This window comes from Triticum urartu, chromosome 3A, assembly GCF_056163025.1.
Source record: "Triticum urartu cultivar PI428250 chromosome 3A, HENAU_Tu73, whole genome shotgun sequence".
Classification (NCBI taxonomy): domain Eukaryota; kingdom Viridiplantae; phylum Streptophyta; class Magnoliopsida; order Poales; family Poaceae; genus Triticum; species Triticum urartu.
The window spans coordinates 52,851,116-52,872,059 of NC_141875.1; positions in this window are offsets into that span (position 1 = coordinate 52,851,116).

Genomic DNA, 20,944 nt, shown 5'->3' on the forward strand with positions numbered 1-20,944 from the left:
CGGTGAAGGGGAAGGATCTGGGAACGCAGAAACAGGGAGAGACAGAGAGATAGATCCAATCTCGAGGGGCTCTCGCCCCTCCCAAGCCATGGGAGCCAAGGACCAGAGGGGAAACCCTTCTCCCATCTAGGGAGAAGGTCAAGGAAGAAGAAGAAGAATAAGAAGGGGGCTCTCTCCCCCTTGCTTCCGGTGGCGCCGGAACGCCGCCGGGGGCCATCATCATCACCACAATCTTCACCAACACCTCCACCATCTTCACCAACATCTCCATTACCTTCCCCCTTCTATCTACAGCGGTCCACTCTCCCGCAACCCGCTGTACCCTCTACTTGAACATAGTGCTTTATGCTTCATATTATTATCCAATGATGTGTTGCCATCCTATGATGTCTGAGTAGATTTTCATTGTCCTATTGGTGGTTGATGAATTGCTATGATTGATTTAATTTGCTTGTGGTTATGTTGCTGTCCTTTGGTGCCCATCATATGAGCGCGCGCGTGGATCACACCATAGGGTTAGTTGTATGTTGATAGGACTATGTATTGGAGGGCTAGAGTGACAGAAGCTTCAACCTAGCATAGAAATTGATGCATACGGTATTGAAGGGGGACCAATATATCTTAATGCTATGGTTGGGTTTTACCTTAATGAACGTTAGTAGTTGCGGATTCTTGCTAATAGTTCCAATCATAAGTGCATAGAATTCCAAGTCAGGGATGACATGCTAGCAGTGGCCTCTCCCACATAAAACTTGCTATCGGTCTAATAAAGTAGTCAATTGCTTAGGGACAATTCCACAACTCCTACCACCACTTTTCCACACTCGCTATATTTACTTTTTTGAATCTTTATCTGAACAACCCCTACTTTTTATTTATGTGTTCTTTATTATCTTGCAAACCTATCCTATCACACCTACAAAGTACCTCTAGTTTCATACTTGTTCTAGGTAAAGCGAACGTCAAGCGTGCATAGAGTCGTATCAGTGGCCGATATGACTTGAGAGAGTATTTGTTCTACCTTTAGCTCCTCGTTGGGTTCGACACTCTTACTTATCGAAAGAGGCTACAACTATCCGGTATACTTGCGGGTTATCAAGACCTTTTTCTGGCGCCGTTGCCGGGGAGTCATAGCGTGGGGTGAATATTCTCGTGTGTGCTTGTTTGCTTTATCACTAAGGAATTTTTATTTGCTGTTCTCAGTTGTTCTCTATCTTTAGTTATGGATATGGAACACGAAATACCAAAAAAATTAGGTGTACTTGCTACTCATGGAGATGGGGTAACTCCTAAAACCCTCAATTCTCATTATGTGAGAGATATTATGTACTACTTTGATAATCCTGAGAAAACCCCATTCAACTTTATAATGGGAGACACATTGGATCAACATGAATACTTTAGGGATTATCGCTTTACACAAAAAGGGAAACTATTATGGGATCAAATTAATATGTTGCGTTGGTATGCTCGGGATATATGCTTGAGATATGATTATAATTGTTGCTCTAGGATGAAGGCTCCGCACCTTCCCTTTTCATGCAAATTTAATGATAATGAAACCTTAGCTTCTTATGATAATGGTATATATGATTACTATGATGTTGAACAAATAGAAGAATGTGTTGCTTTTGAGGCTACTTATGAAATTGAATCTTTGATTGAAAAGTATGAAGCTTTTGATGATGATGGTGTTTATAGGCCTGAAAATTTTGCTATACTTAGATATTTCTATGAAAATTATGAATACAATTACAATATTAATGCATTTATTGAGAAAGTCTCCGCTGTCCAAGAAGAGACTAATATTTTGCAGGAAGCTATGGAAGAAGAAATTGATGAAACTGTGAGCTCATTGGATGAAAAAGATGATGAGGAGAGCGAAGAACAAAAGGAGGAAGAGCGGATTGATCACCCGTGACCACCTTCTAATGAGATTAACTCTTCAACTCATACATTGTTTAATTCCCCTTCGTGCTTACCGAAGGATGATTGCTATGATCCCTTGAATTTGCTTGAAATATCCCTTTTTGATGATGCTTGCTATGCTTGTGGCCAAGATGCCAATATGAATTATGCTTATGGAGATGAACTTGCTATAGTTCCTTATGTTAAACATGAAATTGTTGCTATTGCACCCACACATGATAATCCTATTATCTTTTTGAATTCTCCCAACTACACTATATTGGAGAAGTTTGTGCTTATTAAGGATTACATTGATGGGTTGCCTTTTACGGTTGCACGTGATGATTTTGATGAATATAATATGCATGTTCTTGCTGCTCCTACTTGCAATTATTATGAGAGAGGAACTACATCTCCACCTCTCTATGTATCCAATATGATAAAATTGCAAGAAACTGCTTATACTATGCATTGGCCTTTACTTTATGTGCATGAATTGTTCTTTTATGACATGCCGATGCATAGGAAGAGAGTTAGACTTCGTTGTTGCATGATATATGTTACTTTTTGCTCACTACTAAATTACAAATCATTGTTAATTAAAATTGGCTTTGATATACCTTGGGATCCGGGTGGATCCATTACTTGAGCACTATATGCCTAGCTTAATGGCTTTAAAGAAAGCGCTGCTAGGGAGACAACCCGAAAGTTTTAGAGAGTCATTTATTTCTGTTGAGTGCTTTCATATAGTTTAAAAAAAAGAGGGTAACCCAAAAAACTTTTCAAAAAGGAAAGTGAAAGTGAGAAAGACAAGCATTGTTGAAGTGGGAGAGCTCCTTGAACTTTGTTCATGCTCACAGAAACTTTGTGAATCTTGATTACAGAGACTTTTCATCAAAAATAATTATCCCCTTGTACAATTCCATTGTATTATAAAAATAATGTGCCATGGTTTGCCTTTAGGATGTTTACAATGCTTGTTGGTTTGTACGGTGCAGGACAGAAACTTTAGCTGTAGTGCGAGATTTTACATTTTTAACTGGAACGTCAATTGGTTCTGATTCCTTCTTCACTGTCTTGCTATACAACTTGTTTGTTTTTCCTAATTTTGGTAGAATTTTTGGGGTACCATAAGTATGGTGGATGTTTAGATTGCTACAGACTATTCTGTTTTTGACAGATTCTGTTTTTGATGCATAGTTTACTTGTTTTGATGAAACTATCAATTTATATTAGTGGATTAAGCCATGAAAAAGTTATGTTACAGTAGACACAATGCAAAAACAAAATATGAATTGGTTTGCAACAGTACTTAGAGAGGTGATTTGCTTTATTATACTAACAGATTTTACCGAGTTTTCTGTTGAAGTTTTGTGTGGATGAAGTGTCTAAACGAGGAGGTCTCGATATGAGGAAAAGGAAGAGAGGCAAGAGCTCAAGCTTGGGGATGCCCGAGGCACCCCAAGTAAATATTCAAGGAGACTCAAGCGTCTAAGCTTGGGGATGCCCCAGAAGGCATCCCCTCTTTCTTCAACAAGTATCGGTATGTTTTCGTATTCGTTTCGTTCGTGCATTATGTGCAAGTCTTGGAGCGTCTTTTGCATTTATTTTTCACTTTTCTTTTATGCACCATGCTGGTATGAGATAGTCCTTGGTTGATTTATAGAATTCTCATTGCACCTCACTTAAATCTTTTGAGTATGGCTTTATAGAATGCTTCATGTGCTTCACTTATATCATTTGAAGTTTGGATTGCTTATTTCTCTTCATGTAGACAACCGCCATTTGTAGAATACTCTTTTGCTTCACTTATAATTGTTAGAGCGTGGGCATATCTTTTGTAGAAATAATTAAACTCTTTTGCTTCACTTATATCTATTTAGAGAGATGACAGGAATTGATCATTCACATGGTTAGTCATAAAATCCTACATAAAACTTGTAGATCACTGAATATGGTATGTTTGATTCCTTGCAATAGTTTTGCGATATAAAGGTGGTGATATTAGAGTCGTGCTAGTTGAGTAATTGTGAAATTGAGAAATACTTGTGTTGAGGTTTGCAAGTCCCGTAGCATGCACGTATGGTGAACCGTTATGTAACGAAGTTGGAGCATGAGGTGTTTTTTGATTGTCTTCCTTATGAGTGGCAGTCGGGGACGAGCGATGGTCTTTTCCTACCAATCTATCCCTCTAGGGGCATGCGTAGTAGTATTTTTCTTCGAGGGCTAAGTAGACTTTTGCAATAAGTATATGAGTTCTTTATGACTAATATGAGTCCATGGATATACGCACACTCACCCTTCCACTTTGCTAGCCTCTATTGTGCCGCGCAACTTTCGCCGGTATCATGAACCCATTATTTACCTTCCTCAAAACATCCACCATACCTACCTATTATGGCATTTCCATATCCATTCCGAGATATATTGCCATGCAACTTTCCACCGTTCTGTTATTATGACACGTTCCATCATTGTCATATTGCTTTGCATGATCGTAAGACAGCTAGCATGATGTTTTCCTGGCTTGTCCGTTTTTTGATGTCATTGCTATGCTAGATCATTGCACATCCCGGTACACCGCCGGAAGCATTCATATAGAGTCATATCTTTGTTCGAGATATCGAGTTGTAATATTGAGTTGTAAGTAAATAAAAGTGTGATGATCATCATTATTAGAGCATTGCCCCAGTGAGGAAAGGATGAAGGAGACTATGATCCCCACAAGTCGGAATGAGACTCCGGACTTTATGAAAAATAAAAGAGGACAAAGAAGCCCAAATAAAAAAAGAGGCCAAAGAAGCCCACCAAAAAGAAAGAAAAAAATAAAAAAAATGAAAAATAAAAGAAAACGAATGAGAGAAAAAGAGAGAAGGGGCAATGTTACTATCCTTTTACCACACTTATGCTTCAGAGTAGCACCATGTTCTTCATATAGAGAGTCTCTTGATTTATCACTTTCATATACTAGTGGGAATTTTCATTATAGAACTTGGCTTGTATATTCCGATGATGGGATTCCTCAAACGTTCGAGGTCTTCATGAGCAAGCAAGTTTAATGCACACCCACTTAGTTTCCAGTTTGAGCTTTCATACACTTATAGCTCTTAGTGCATCCGTTGCATGGCAATCCCTACTCACTCACATTGATATCTATTGATGGGCATCTCCATAGCCCGTTGATACGCCTAGTTGATGTGAGACTATCTTCTCTCTTTTTGTCCTCACAACCACCACCATATACCACCATAGTGCTATGTCCATGGCTTGCGCTCATGTATTGCGTAAGAGTTGATAAAGCTGAAGCGCGTTAAAAATTATGAACCAATTGCTCGGCTCGTCATCGGGGTTGTGCATGATTTGAATGCTTTATGTGATGACGATGGAGCATAGCGAGACTATATGATTTTGTAGGGATGAGCTTTCTTTGGCTATGTTATTTCAATAAGACTTAATTGCTTGGTTGGTATGCTTGAAGTATTATTGTTCTTATGTCAAATGATAGACTATTGCTTTGAATCACTCGTATCTTGATATTGCCATGATTAGACATATGATCAAGATTATGCTAGGTAGCATTCCACATCAAAAAATTATCTTTTTTATCATTTACCTACTCGAGGACGAGCAGGAATTAAGCTTGGGGATGCTAACACGTCTCCGTCGTATCTATAATTTTTGATTGTTCCATGCCAATATTATTCAACTTTCATATACTTTTGGCAACTTTTTATACAATTTTTGGGACTAACATATTGATACAGTGCCTAGTGCCAGTTCCTGTTTGTTGCATGTTTTATGTTTCGTAGAAACCCAATATCAACCGGAATCCAAACGGGATAAAAACGGACGGAGAATTATTTTGGAATATTTGGGATTTTTCGGAGGAAGAATCAACGCGAAATAGTGTCCGAGGTGGCCACGAGATAGGGGGCGCGCCCACCCCCCTGGGCGCGCCTGGCACTCTCGTGGGCCACCCGTAAGGTGGTTGATGCTCTTCTTTTGCCGCAAGAAAGCTAATTTTATGAGAAAAATCTGGGCGAAAGATTCACCCCAATCGGAGTTACGGATCTCCGGATATAAAAGAAACGGTGAAGGGGAAGGATCTGGGAACGCAGAAACAGGGAGAGACAGAGAGATAGATCCAATCTCGGAGGGGCTCTCGCCTCTCCCAAGCCATGGGAGCCAAGGACCAGAGGGGAAACCCTTCTCCAATCTAGGAGAAGGTCAAGGAAGAAGAAGAAGAAGGGGGGCTCTCTCCCCCTTGCTTCCTGTGGCGCCGGAACGCCGCCGGGGGCCATCATCATCACCGCAATCTTCACCAACACCTCCGCCATCTTCACCTACATCTCCATCACCTTCCCCGCTCTATCTACAGCGGTCCACTCTCCCGCAACCCTCTGTACCCTCTACTTGAACATAGTGCTTTATGCTTCATATTATTATCCAATGATGTGTTGCCATCCTATGATGTCTGAGTAGATTTTCGTTGTCCTATTGGTGGTTGATGAATTGCTATGATTGATTTAATTTGCTTGTGGTTATGTTGCTGTCCTTTGGTGCCCATCATATGACCGCGCACGTGGATCACACCATAGGGTTAGTTGTATGTTGATAGGACTATGTATTGGAGAGCTAGAGTGACAAAAGCTTCATCCTAGCATAGAAATTGATGCATACGGGATTGAAGGGGGACCAATATATCTTAATGCTATGGTTGGGTTTTACCTTAATGAATGTTAGTAGTTGCGGATTCTTGCTAATAGTTCCAATCATAAGTGCATAGAATTCCAAGTCAGGGATGACATGCTAGCAGTGGCCTCTCCCACATAAAACTTGCTATCGATCTAGTAAAGTAGTCAATTTCTTAGGGACAATTCCACAACTCCTACCACCACTTTTCCACACTCGCTATATTTACTTTATTGCATCTTTATCTGAACAGCCCCTACTTTTTATTTACGTGTTCTTTATTATCTTGCAAACCTATCCTATCACACCTACAAAGTACCTCTAGTTTGATACTTGTTCTAGGTAAAGCGAACGTCAAGCATGCGTAGAGTCGTATCAGTGGCCAATATAACTTGAGAGAGTATTTGTTCTACCTTTAGCTCCTCGTTGGGTTCGACACTCTTACTTATCGGAAGAGGCTACAACTATCCCGTATACTTGCGGGTTATCAGGGGGCGCGGCCCCTCTTTCCCTCTCCCTCTCCCTCTCCTTCCTTCCCCCTTCCCCCTTCCTAGTAGGACTAGGAAAGGATGAATCCTACTCCTACTAGGAGGAGGATTCCTCCTCTCCTTGGAGCGCACCAAGGCCAGCAGGCCTCCCCCTTGCTCCTTTATATATGGGAGCGGGGGGGGGGGGAGGGGGGCACCCTAAGACGGAAGTTGATTGTTCCAAGCTGTGTGCGGTGCCCCCCTCCACCATATTCCACCTCAGTCATATCGTAGTGGTGCTTAGGCGAAGCCCTGCATCGGTAACTTCATCATCATCGTCATCACGCCGTCGTGCTGACGAAACTCTCCCTCGGCCTCAACTGGATCAAGAGTACAAGGGACGTCATCGAGCTGAACGTGTGCTGAACATGGAGGTGTCGTATGTTCGGTGCTAGGATCGGTCGGATCGTGAAGACGTACGACTACATCAACCGCATTGATATAACGCTTCCGCTTTCGGTCTACGAGGGTACGTGGACACACTCTCCCCGCTCGTTGCTATGCATCACCATGAACTTGCGTGTGCGTAGGATTTTTTTAAAATTACTACGTTTCCCAACATTCCGATGATGGGCTTCCTCAAATGCCCGAGGTCTTCATGAGCAAGCAAGTTGGATGCACACCCACTTAGTTTTTCAGTTTGAGCTTTCATACACTTATAACTCTTAGTGCATCCGTTGCATGGCAATCCCTACTCCTCGCATTGACATCAATTGACGGGCATCTCCATAGCCTATTGATTAGCCGCGTCGATGTGAGACTTTCTTCCCGTTTTGTGTTCTCCACACAACCTCCACCATCATATTCTATTCCACCTATAGTGCTATATCCATGGCTCACGCTCATGTTTGCATGAAAGTTGAAAAGGCTTGAGAACATTAAAAGTATGAAACAATTGCTTGGCTTTTCATCGGGGTTCCGCATGATGAAATACTTTGTGTGATGAAGATGGAGCATAGCCAGACTATATGATTTTGTAGGGATAACTTTCTTTGGCCATGTTATTTTGAGAAAGACATGATTGCTTTATTAGTATGCTTGAAGTATTATTGTCTTTATGTCAAATGATAGACTATTGCTTTGAATCACTCGTGTCTTAATATTCATGCCATGATTAGATTATATGATCAAGATTATGCTAGGTAGCATTCCACATCAAAAATTATCTTTTTTATCATTTACCTACTCGAGGATGAGCAGGAATTAAGCTTGGGGATGCTGATACGTCTCCGTCGTATCTATAATTTTTGATTGTTCCATGCCAATATTCTACAACTTTTGTATACTTTTGGCAACAATTTATATGATTTTCTTGGACTAACATACTGATCCAGTGCCCAGTGCCAGTTCTTGTTTGTTGCATCTTTTTTGTTTCGCAGAAAATCCATATCAAACGGAGTCCAAACGCTATAAGAACTTAGGGAGTTTTTTTTGGAATATATGTGAATTTTGGGAAGTGAAATCAACACAAGATGATGCCCGAGGCGGCAACAAGGCAGGGGGCGCGCCTGATAACCATAAATATATGGGATCGCAACAGTTCTCGAGGGTAGAGTATTCAACCCAAATTTATAGAATCGACACAAGGGGAGCCAAAGAATACTTGCAAGTATTAGCAGCTGAGTTGTCAATTCAACCACACCTGGAGATTAATTATCTGCAGCAAAGTGATCAGTAGCAAAGTAGTATGATAGTTGTGATAATAGTAGCGACAGCAATAGTAACGGTAATGGTTATGGCAATAGTTTTGTAACAAGTGCGGCAGTAACAATAGCAGTAGTAACTTAGCAAGAACAATATAAGAGAAATTCATAGGCATTGAATCGAAAATTTGTTGGATGATATTCATCATGTTACACTCATAAGCTAGGGCGATACGGCACTAGCTCCAGTTCATAAATATAATGTAGGCATGCATTCCGTGAATAGTCATACGTGCTTATGGAAAAAACTTGCATGACATCTTTCGTCCTACCCTCCCGTGGCAGCGAGGTCCATAAGGAAACTAAGGGATGTTTTGGCCTCCTTTTAATAGAGAACCGGAACAAAGCATTAACACATGGTGAATACATGAACTCCTCAAACTACGATCATCACCGGGAGTGGTCGCGACTATTGTCACTCCGGGGTTACCGGATCATAACACGTAGTAGATGACTATAACTTGCAAGATCGGATCTAGAACATGGATAAAATGGTGATAACATAAATGGTTCAGATCTGAAATCATGGCACCCGGGCCCAAAGTGACAAGCATTATGTTGGGGAACATAGTAATTACAATTTTTTCCTACGATCACGCAAGATCTATCCAGGAGAAGCATAGGAACGAGCGGGGAGAGTGTGTCTACGTACCCTCGTAGACCGAAAGCAGAAGCGTTTAGTAACGTGGTTGATGTATTCGAATGTCTTCGTGATCCAACCGATCCAAGTACCGAATGTACGACACCTCTACGATCAGCACATGTTCAGCTCGATGACGTCCCTCGAACTCTTGATACAGTTGAGGCCGAGGGAGAGTTCCGTCAGCACGACGGCGTGACGACGGTGATGATGAAGTTACCGGCGCAGGGCTTCGGCTAAGCACTACGGCGATATGACTGAGGTGTGTAACTCTGGAGGGGGGCACTGACGGTGTCCTAGACTAGGGGGTACTCACCACGTCGTCTCCCGATCTATTAGATTGGGCCGAGGACCCCTGTTGCCGTATACTCATGGGCCAGTTCGAACGGCTGCCGCATACAAGGAAGATTCCACAAGACTTGGCGATCAAGACAAGGACTTCTCCCCACCGGCGTATTCGGCTAGGACTCTTGTTATCCTAGGCCTCCGGTGCATTATATAAACCGAGGCCAGGCTAGTCAATAGATACAATATACACAACTCCATATACAACAATCATACCATTGGCTAGCTTCTAGGGTTTAGCCTCCTTGATCTCGTGGTAGATCTACTCTTGTACTACCCATATCATCAATATTAATCAAGCAGGAGTAGAGTATTACCTCCATCGAGAGGGCCCGAACCTGGGTAAAACATCGTGTCCCTTGTCTCCTGTTACCATCCGGCCTTGACGCACAGTTCGGGACCCCCTACCCGAGATCCGCCGGTTTTGACACCGACAGGCACCGCACACGGCTAAAGATCAACTTCTGTGTCTATGGGGTGCCCCCTCCCCCGTATATAAAGGAGGGGAGGAGGTGGCCGGCCAGCCCTAGGGTGCGCGCCCAAGGAGGGGAGTCCAACTAGGACTCCAAGTCCTAGTAGGATTCCACCAAGAGGGAGAGAGGGGGAAGGAAGGAGAGGGAGAGAAGGAGAAGGAAAGGGGGGGGGGCCGCCCCCTTCCCTTGTCCAATTCAGACTTCAAGGGGGGGCTGCCCTGGCTGCGCTCCTCTCTCTCTGATAAGGCCCATGGTGGCCCATTATTTCCCCTAGGGGGTTCCGGTAACCCCTCTGGCACTCCGGTTTTATGCGAAACCATCCGGAACACTTCCGGTGTCTGAATAACATGATCCAATATGTCAATCTTTATTTGTCGACCATTTCAAGACTCCTCGTCATGTCCGTGATCTCATCTGGGACTCCGAACAACCTTCGGTCATCAAATCACATAAACTCATAATACGAATCGTCATCGAACGTTAAGCGTGCGGACCCTACGGGTTCGAGAACTATGTATACATGACTGAGACACATCTCCGGTCAATAACCAATAGAGGAACCTGGATACTCATATTGGTTCCTACATATTCTACGAAGATCTTTATCGGTCAAACCGCATAACAACATACGTTGTTCCCTTCATCATCGGTATGTTACTTGCCTGAGATTCGATCGTCGGTATCACCATACCTAGTTCAATCTCGTTACCGACAAGTCTCTTTACTCGTGTCGTAATGCATCATCCCGCAACTAACTCACTAGTCACATTGCTTGCAAGCTTATAGTGATGTGCATTATCGAGAGGGCTAGAGATACCTCTCTGACAATCGGAGTGACAAATCCTAATCTCGATCTATGACAACTCCACAAACACCATCGGAGACACCTGTAGAGCATCTTTATAATCACCCAGTTACGTTGTGATGTTTGATAGCTAACTAAGTGTTCCTCCAGTATTCGGGAGTTGCATAATCTCATAGTCATAGGAACATGTATAAGTCATGAAGAAAGCAATAGCAATAAACTAAATGATCATAGTGCTAAGCTAACGGATGGGTCTTGTCCATCACATCATTCTCTAATGATGTGATCCTGTTCATCAAATGACAAAACATGTCTATGGCTAGGAAACTCAACCATCTTTGATTAACGAGCTAGTCAAGTAGAGGCATACTAGGGACACTCTATTTGTCTATGTATTCACACATGTACTAAGTTTCCGGTTAATACAATTCTAGCATGAATAATAAAAATTTATCATGATATAAGGAAATATAAATAACAACTTTATTATTGCCTCTAGGGCATATTTCCTTAAGTCTCCCACTTGCACTAGAGTCAATAATCTAGATTACATAGTAATGATTCTAACACCCATGGAGTCGTGGTGCTGATCATGTTTTGCTCATGAGAGAGGCTTAGTCAATGGGTCTGCAACATTTAGATCCGTATGTATCTTGCAAATTTCTATGTCCCCTTCCGACACTTGATGATGGATGGAATTGAAGCGTCTTTGATGTGCTTGGTTCTCTTGTGAAATTTGGATTCCTTCGCCAAGGATATTGCTCTAGTATTGTCACAAAAGTTTTCATTGGACCCAATGCACTAGGTATGACACCTAGATCGGATATGAACTCCTTCATCCAGACTCCTTCATTTGCTGCTTCTGAAGCAGCTATGTACTCCGCTTCACACGTATATCCCGCCACGACGCTTTGCTTAGAACTGCACCAACTGACAACTCCACCGTTCAATATATACACGTATCCGGTTTGTGACTTAGAGTCATCCAGATCAGTGTCAAAGCTTGCATCGACGTAACCATTTACGACGAGCTCTTTGTCACCTCCATAAATGGGAAACATATCCTTAGTCCTCTTCAGGTATTTCAGGATATTCTTGACCGATGTCCAGTGATCCACTACTAGATTACTTTGGTACCTCCCTACTATACTTATAGCAAGGCACACATCAGGTCTGGTACACAACATTGCATACATGATAGAACCTATGGCTGAAGCATAGGGAATGACTTTCATTTTCTCTCTATCTTCTGAAGTGGTCGGGCATTGAGTCTCACTCAACTTCACACCCTGTAACACAGGCAAGAACCCTTTCTTTGACTGGTCCATTTTGAACTTCTTCAAAATCTTATCAAGGTATGTGCTTTGTGAAAATCTAATTAAGCGTCTTTATCTATCTCTATAGATCTTGATGCCCAATATGTAAGCAGCTTCACTGAGGTCTTTCATAGAAACACTTTTATTCAAGTATCCCTTTATGCTATCCTGAAATTCTATATCATTTCCAATCAACAGTCATCCACATATAATATTAGAAATGCTATAGAGCTCCCACTCACTTTCTTGTAAATACAGGCTTCTCCAAAAGTCTGTATAAAAAACCATATGCTTTGATCACACTATCAAAACATTTATTCCAACTCCGAGAGGCTTGCACCAGTCCATAAATGGATCGTTGGAGCTTGCACACTTTGTTAGCATCATTTGGATCGATAAAACCTCCTGGTTGCATCATATACAACTCTCTTCCAAAAATCCATTCAGGAATGCCGTTTTGACATCCATTTGCCAAATTTCATAATCATAAAATGCGACAATTACTAACATGATTCAGACAGACTTAAGCATCGCTACGGGTGAGAAAGTCTCATCATAGTCAACTCCTTGAACTTGTCGAAAACCATTTGCAACAAGTTGAGCTTTGTAGACAGTAACATTACCGCAGTCTTCTTCTTGAAGATCCTTTTATTCTCTATGGCTTTCTGATCATCGGGCAAGTCAACCAAAGTCCACACTTTGTTCTCATACATGGATCCCATCTCAGATTTCATGGCCTCAAGCCATTTCGCGGAATCTGGGCTCATCATCGCTTCCACATAGTTCGTAGGTTTGTTATGGTCTAGTAACATGATGTCCAGAATAGGATTACCCTACCACTGTGGTGCGGATCTTACTCTGGTTGACCTACGAGGTTCAGTAGTAACTTGGTCTGAAGTTTCATGATCATCATCATTAGCTTCCTCACTAATTGGTGTAGGAATCACTAGAACTATTTTCTGTGATGAACTACTTTCCAATTCGGGAGAAGGTACAATTACCTCATCAAGTTCTACTTTCCTCCCACTCACGTCTTTTGAGAGAAACTCGTTCTCTAGAAAAGATCCATTCTTAGCAACGAATATCTTGCCTTCGGATCTGTGATAGAAGGTGTACCCAACAGTCTCCTTTGGGTATCCTATGAAGACACATTTCTCTTATTTGGGTTCGAGCTTATCAGGTTGAAGCTTTTTCACATAAGCATCGCAGCCCCAAACTTTAAGAAACAACAACTTGGTTTTCTTGCCAAACCACAGTTCATAAGGTGTTGTCCAAATGGATTTAGATGGTGCCCTATTTAACGTGAATGCAGCCGTCTCTAAATCATAACCCCAAAACGATAGCGGTAAATCAGTAAGAGACATCATAGATCGCACCATATCTAATAAAGTGCGGTTACAACGTTCAGACACACCATTACGCTGTGGTGTTCCAGGTGGCGTGAGTTGTGAAACTATTCCACATTGTTTCAAACGAAGACCAAACTTGTAGCTCAAATATTCTCCTCCCCGATTAGATCGTAGCAATTTTATTTTCTTGTTATGATGATTTTCCACTTCACCCTGAAATTCTTTGAACTTTTTTCAGACTTATGTTTCATCAAGTAGATATAACCATATCTGCTCAAATCATCTGTGAATGTCAGAAAATTATGATACCCGCCGCGAGCCTCAACACTCATCGGACTACATACATCAGTATGTATTATTTCCAACAAGTCTGTTGCTCGCTCCATAGTTCCGGAGAACGGAGTCTTAGTCATCTTGCCCATGAGGCATGGTTCGCAAGCATCAAGTGATTCATAATCAAGTGATTCCAAAAGCCCATCAACATGGAGTTTCTTCGTGTGCTTTACACCAATATGACCTAAATGAAAGTGCCACAAATAAGTTGCACTATCGTTATTAAACTTATATCTTTTGGCTTCAATACTATGAATATGTGTGCCACTACTATCGAGATTCAACAAAAATAGACCACTCATCAAGGGTGCATGACCACAAAAGATATTACTCATATAAATAGAACAACCATTATTCTCTAATTTAAATGAATAACCGTCTGACATCAAACAAGATCTAGATATAATGTTCATGCTTAACGCTGGCACCAAATAACAATTATTCAGGTGTAAAACTAATACCGAAGGTAGATGTATAGGTAGCATGGCGACGGCGATCACATCGACTTTGGAACCATTTCCCACGCGCATCGTCACCTCGTCCTTAGCCAATCTTCGTTTAATCCGTAGCCCCTGTTTTGAGTTGCAAATATGAGCATCAGAACGAATATCAAATACCCAGACGCTACTACGAGTATTAGTAAGGTACACATCAATAACATGTATATCAAAACCTTTCACTTTGCCATCCTTCTTATCCGCCAAATACTTGGGGCAGTTCCACTTCCAGTGACTAGTCCCGGTCGGTGTCAAAACTGGCGGATCTCGAGTAGGGGGTCCCGAACTGTGCGTCTAGGCGGATGGTAACAGGAGACAAGGGACACAATGTTTTTACCCAGGTTCGGGCCCTCTTGATGGAGGTAAAACCCTACGTCCTGCTTGATTAATATTGATGATATGGGTAGTACAAGAGTAGATCTACCACGAGATCAAGGAGGCTAAACCCTAGAAGCTAGCCTATGGTATGATTGTTGTATGTTGTCCTACGGACTAAAACCCTTCGGTTTATATAGACACCGGAGAGGGTTAGGGTTACACAAAGTCGGTTACAATGGTAGGAGATCTAAATATCCGCATCGCCAAGCTTGCCTTCCACGCCAAGGAAAGTCCCATCCGGACACAGGACGAAGTCTTCAATCTTGTATCTTCATAGTCCAGGAGTCCGGCTGAAGGTATAGTCCGGCCATCCGGACACCCCCTAATCTAGGACTCCCTCAGTAGCCCCTGAACCAGGCTTCAATGACGACGAGTCCGGCGCGCAGATTGTCTTCGGCATTGCAAGGCGGGTTCCTCCTCCAAGTACTTCATAGAAGATTTTAAACACTAAGGATAGTGTCCGGCTCTGCAAAACAAGTTTCCACATATTGCCATAGAGAGAATAACATTTACACAAATCTAATCTGCTGACGTATTCGGTAGCGTGACATAACACTACGGCCAATCCTTTATTCGAATCGTTTTTACTCCCCCACCTCAGCACATTTTGTGAGGCGGCTTCCTTGGCACGTCTTGTCAAAGCAAAGATTGTGTCCCCTCATTTACAGGATTCTCATCAATATAGACGTGGGTAACCCAACCGCGCCATTTATCACGACGCTTGGGAGATAAGCGAGTTTTACCAGGCTGGTGGGGACGCATAGCCGCATCCGCCCATATAAGGGGATAAGGATCCACCTTTTTACCTACGCCTTCTTCCTCCTTTGCCTATCCATCTTTCGCGCACTCGAGCTCCAGCGCCCAAGCCCGCACTTCCCACCTCAACCTTCTCCAGCCATGTCCGGAGCGGGAGGCAAGTGGATGGTCTCCTCCGTCACGCAGGGCCATATCAAAAAACTGAGGAAGGCCGGATACTTGTCTAACGACATCGCGCACCGGCTTCCCGAAAAGGGGTAGCTCCTCCCCACCCCAAGGCCCCATGAGAGGGTAGTATTCCTTCCCCACTTCCTCCGCGGACTGGGTTTCCCACTCCACCCATTCGTCCGGGGGCTTATGTTCTATTATGGCCTGGATTTCCACGATCTGGCCCCGAACTTTGTCCTCAACATCTCGGCGTTTATCTTCGTGTGCGAGGCTTTCCTCTGCATCCGCCCCCATTACGGCCTATGGCTCAAGACTTACAACATCAAGCCAAAGGTGGTGCGCGGCAACCAGGCGGAGTGCGGTGGTGCCATGGCGGGCAAGATGGCCAACGTCCTGTGGCTCGAGGGCTCCTTTGTGGAGACCCTGAAGGGGTGGCAGTCTGGGTGGTTTTACATCACCGAGCCGCGCGATCCGGAATGGATCGCAGCCCCTGAGTTCCGGTCCGGACCCCCCACGCGGCTCATGTCCTGGAAAGAGACGGGCCTGTCATGGGGCTACAAAGAAGAGGTGACTGGACTGCAAACATGCATCCAAACCCTGGTGAACAAGCAGCTCAAGCTTGTCAATGTAGTCCAGGTTATGCTCGTCCGTCGGATCCTCCCGTGTCAACAACGGGCCTTCAATCTGTGGGAGTTCGACCCGGCGCAGCACCAAACTTTGAGCAGGCTCTTCGACACGACATACGAAGATGTCTGGAAGGTGCTATTCAAGGGCGCCGAGGCTCCTGCATCCGCCTCCGAGGATCGCGGATTCAGCACACAGCGTTAAGCTAGTGCGGTGAGCTACTTTACCTTTTACAGGATGTTAGTTTTTCATAGCCTGACTCTATGCGGGATCTAAGCTCCCTTACCTTGTGACAGGATTGGCAGGTGAAGTCCGGACAGATCGACTGTCCGGCTCCCTTGCCCGAAGACCCAGCCAATGCTCGTTTAGCGAAGCTGCTGGTTCCGGCACCCTATGTGGTGCCGGAGAAGAAGGCCAAGAAGAAGGCCACAGGGACTCGAAAGAGTGCCCGGCGTCTGGAGGTGTCGGATTCATCATCCAACGAATCCGAGACGCGCTCCTCCCGTGAAAACGAGGAGGAGGAAGAAGAACCCTCTCCCCCTCCAGCGGGGGGAGGAAAGAAGAGAAAGGCCGCCCCAACAGGGGAGGCCGAGGGGTCCAGGGAGGGGAGAACCCCTCCTCCGGACTACTCCGCCGACGCCGACGACGGCGAAGAGGAGTGGCCACACAGGGCCAAGCGCCCGGCGAGATCGTAAGTTATTCGGATGCCGGAGTAATTTATAGTACTCTTTTATGGCACATCCTTTCCTTATGTCGAATGTAATCATGCAGTCCGCCCAGAGCCGGGCTCGACGAGTCGTTGAGCGGCTCCCTGGATTCGTCGGATGTGAATTCCCTTCCGACGGCTACCTCCCCCCTCCCTACGGACGACGCCGAAGTGTTGTCCCAACAAGTTCCAAGCCAGGAGGAGGTGGTCCTGGAGGAGCCGCAAGGCAACCTCCCGGACTCCAGGAGTAAAGGGGACAAGACCCCCAAGGGCTCCAAGTCCGGCTTTGAGCCGGACACCGCGCCGGAATCCTCAACGGTTCTGGAGTGCGGCAGGCGAACTCCTTCCAAGAGGAGCAAGCCTACTGAGCCGGTGGCCCCCGTCCAACCGGAGGCACCGGACAATCTGCTGGAGGTGCTTAAGGGCGCCTCCATTGACGAGGAGCACCGCACTATTATGAGTGCGGTGATCCAGAAGGTTCAGTCCGCCAAGAGTGGACTGACGGAAGCTTGTGCCAGCCTTCTAACAGGCTTTGAGGTAAGTAAAAATATGTAAAAATATTACCACATAGACAGTAGCCCCTGATGCTCTGTTTGGCGTTCGGAAAGAAAAACCAAATAGAGGATCTAATAAAATTCGCAGGAGTCTAACAGAAAAGAGTAAATATGTGTATGCAAGCTTCGCTGCTAGCGACCGCCGCACTGACTGTGGAGGTGGGCGCCCTGAAGCAGGGCCTCGAGCAGTCCGAGCAAGAGCTCGGCCTTGCCAAGCGGCAGCTCGAGGAGAAAGAAGGTAAGAGATACCATATAGAAAAATATAAAAAAGATGCAATTGCAAAAAATGACAGGATTAACGCGGCTTATTGTAGGGGCCACAACAGAGGTGGCGACCCTCAAGCAGGCGTTGTCCGAAGCCGAAAAGAGAGCGGCCACGGAGCGCATTGAGCGGGAGAAGTATGAGGCGCAGGTCGGCGAGGTACGGCAAGAGCTCCAGGCTCTCATGAAAAAACATGAGAGTTTGGAGCTTGACTCGAAGACGCAAGCGCCCGAGCTCGCGGCAGCCATTGAAACTGCCAAGTCTGCCAAGGCCGAAGCCCAGAAGGCCCTTCAGGAGGTGGATGTGGTGAAGAAAATAGCGGCGGGTAAGGCATTCTTTATGCAAAGCAAACATGTAAAAGTGAGTTACTTGTTACTTACCCGAATCCGGAGCTCTCCAGGAGCATTCGCAGATTTGCCCCGCAGCGTATACGATGCCGCCGCATTCTACCAAGCCGAAGAGGGCAGCTCGACGGAGAAGGTGTTCTGGTCTCAGTATGCTGAGGCCGGACACCCGGTGCCCCTGAGCGAGCAGCTGAAGCAACTGGTCGAGCTCCACAAGGTGGCCGAACAGGCCATGAAGGGCCTCATAGTTCGGCTGTGGCCTGGAGAGGCTCTGCCTGGGAGCTACTTCGGACTGGTGCGGCGGCTGGTGGAGGCCTGTCCAAGGCTCGAAGTGATCAAGCGCTCCGTCTGCATCGAAGGTGCCCGGAGGGCCCTTGCCCTCGCTAAGGTGCACTGGGGCAAGCTGGACGATGAGAAGCTTGTGAAGGACGGGCCGCCGCTGGGGAAAGAGCATCGCAAGCCCGAGAACTATTATAAGGACGTTCTGAAGGGTGCCCGCCTTATGGCGGATGAATGTACCATGGATGTAATTTTTGAGTAAAACTCGCTCGTATTGTCCTGTGCGCTGAAAACTTGTTCATATGCGCTAAGCAATGCTGTTTGAATTTAAAATATTACCTTCTGTGCGGCCGTTTATCAATATTGAGAGATGGCGAGTCGTCGGCTTCTGCCCCCATGCCACTAGTGCTGGGGTGTTCGGGATAAACCTGAGCGCTCTTTTTCCCATGTTTGGGTCCTTCGAGGGAGGCGCTCGGCACAACGAACAAGGCAATCGGACTATAATGCTTGAACACTCTCACTTAGCCATAAAATTCTATAATTTTAAATTTCGGCGAAGCCCCTAGTATTCGTAAGACCGAGTTCGGGGCGCTATCCACGCCTTTGGCCGGACAAAGCCGGCTCCTCGCTCGAAGCGGCATAAGTCTTTAAGGACTCGAAAAACCTCTCGAACAGTGACCGGTCTCTCGCTTCATCATGACAGTCAGTTTTAGCTTTCTCTACACAGGTGCTCAACCCAGCTCAACTGGGGCACAATCGCAGTAGTTCTCCTAGTGCTACCTTAGCCGATATAGCGGAACGTAAGGTACCAAAACATAGGAGCCGGGCAAACCCAACTATTGACCCAAGACATGATTCGGAGTCGATGCATATAATGCTATAAGTTCGGGGTGCCGCACTTGTGAAAGTGTTCGGACTTTTCACACCATATTGAGGGGTACTTAAGCCCCTGGCGTATTGGCCGTACCAAAGTGTACGGGTGCAACATGTCATTAGTGAACATATATGAAAGAGATTAATGCAATAATAGACAAAAGCTATGCATTGTTTATAAAAAAGGCTGCGATCAAAGCAGAATGATACAAATAGTGCAATAAGCGAAAGCGGGACTATTTAACATGTCCCTTCCAGGGGCAGGCTGCGGAATAGTATGCAAAACAGGTATATTGCTCGTGATAGAGACCACCTGGGAGTTCTATAATGCGGTGTAGCTTTTCTGCTTCCCTAGTTCTTGCATCATTTGTGCGGTAGTTGGATTGCCGAACAGGTCTTCCGAAGTATGGAGTCCTGAAAGTAAGAGAAATAAAGAAATTGGCAGCCCCTAGTGTGGTTTAAGCCGTGTTTCGGGCGTTCCATAATGGTGCCCCTCCCCCTATGCCCATGGTATCTCAAGAGCATAGTGATGTACGCGAAGCACTGGTTTCACTATTTCGCGAGGGCTGGGGTTAGGGCCGCATTGCTACGCCTGCTCGGAACGTGCCAGGCGGTCTTGTTGTAGGTTACTCCGGGCGCGCTTGACAGTGTCCGGACGTTTAACGGCCGGACTGGAGAACTGCCATGTGAGGCTGCTCTGTACTTCCGCTGCGAGGGCCGCCGTGTGCTCCTCCGTTCGGAGGGAGCGTTCGGTGTTTCCATTGACCGTGATTACACCTCGAGGGCCTGGCATATTGAGCTTAAGGTATGCGTAGTGCGGTACCGAATTGAATTTTGCAAATGCTGTTCGTTCGAGTAGTGCGTGATAGCCACTACGGAACGGGACTATGTCGAAGATTAACTCCTCGCTTCAGAAATTATCCGGAGATCCGAAGACCACTTCAAGTGTAACTGAGCCTGTACAGTTGGCCTCTACACCTGGTATGACGCCTTTAAAGGTCATTTTGGTGGGCTTAATCCTCGAGGGATCTATGCCCATTTTCTGCACTGTATCCTGGTAAAGCAGGTTCAGGCTGCTGCCGCCGTCCATAAGGACTCTTGTGAGATGAAATCCGTCAATAATTGGGTCTAGAACCAATGCGGCAAACCCGCCATGATGGATGCTAGCGGGGTGGTCCCTTCGATCAAAGGTGATCGGGCAGGAGGACCATGGGTTGAACTTTGGGGCGACTGGCTCCATCGCATATACGTCCCTTAACGCACGCTTCCGCTCCCTCTTGGGGATGTGGGTTGCGTATATCATGTTCACCGTCCGCACTTGTGGGGGGAAACCCTTCTGTCCACTGTTGTTCGGCGGCCGGGGCTCCTCCTCGTCATCGCTATGCAGCCCCTTGTCTTTATTTTCGGCATTT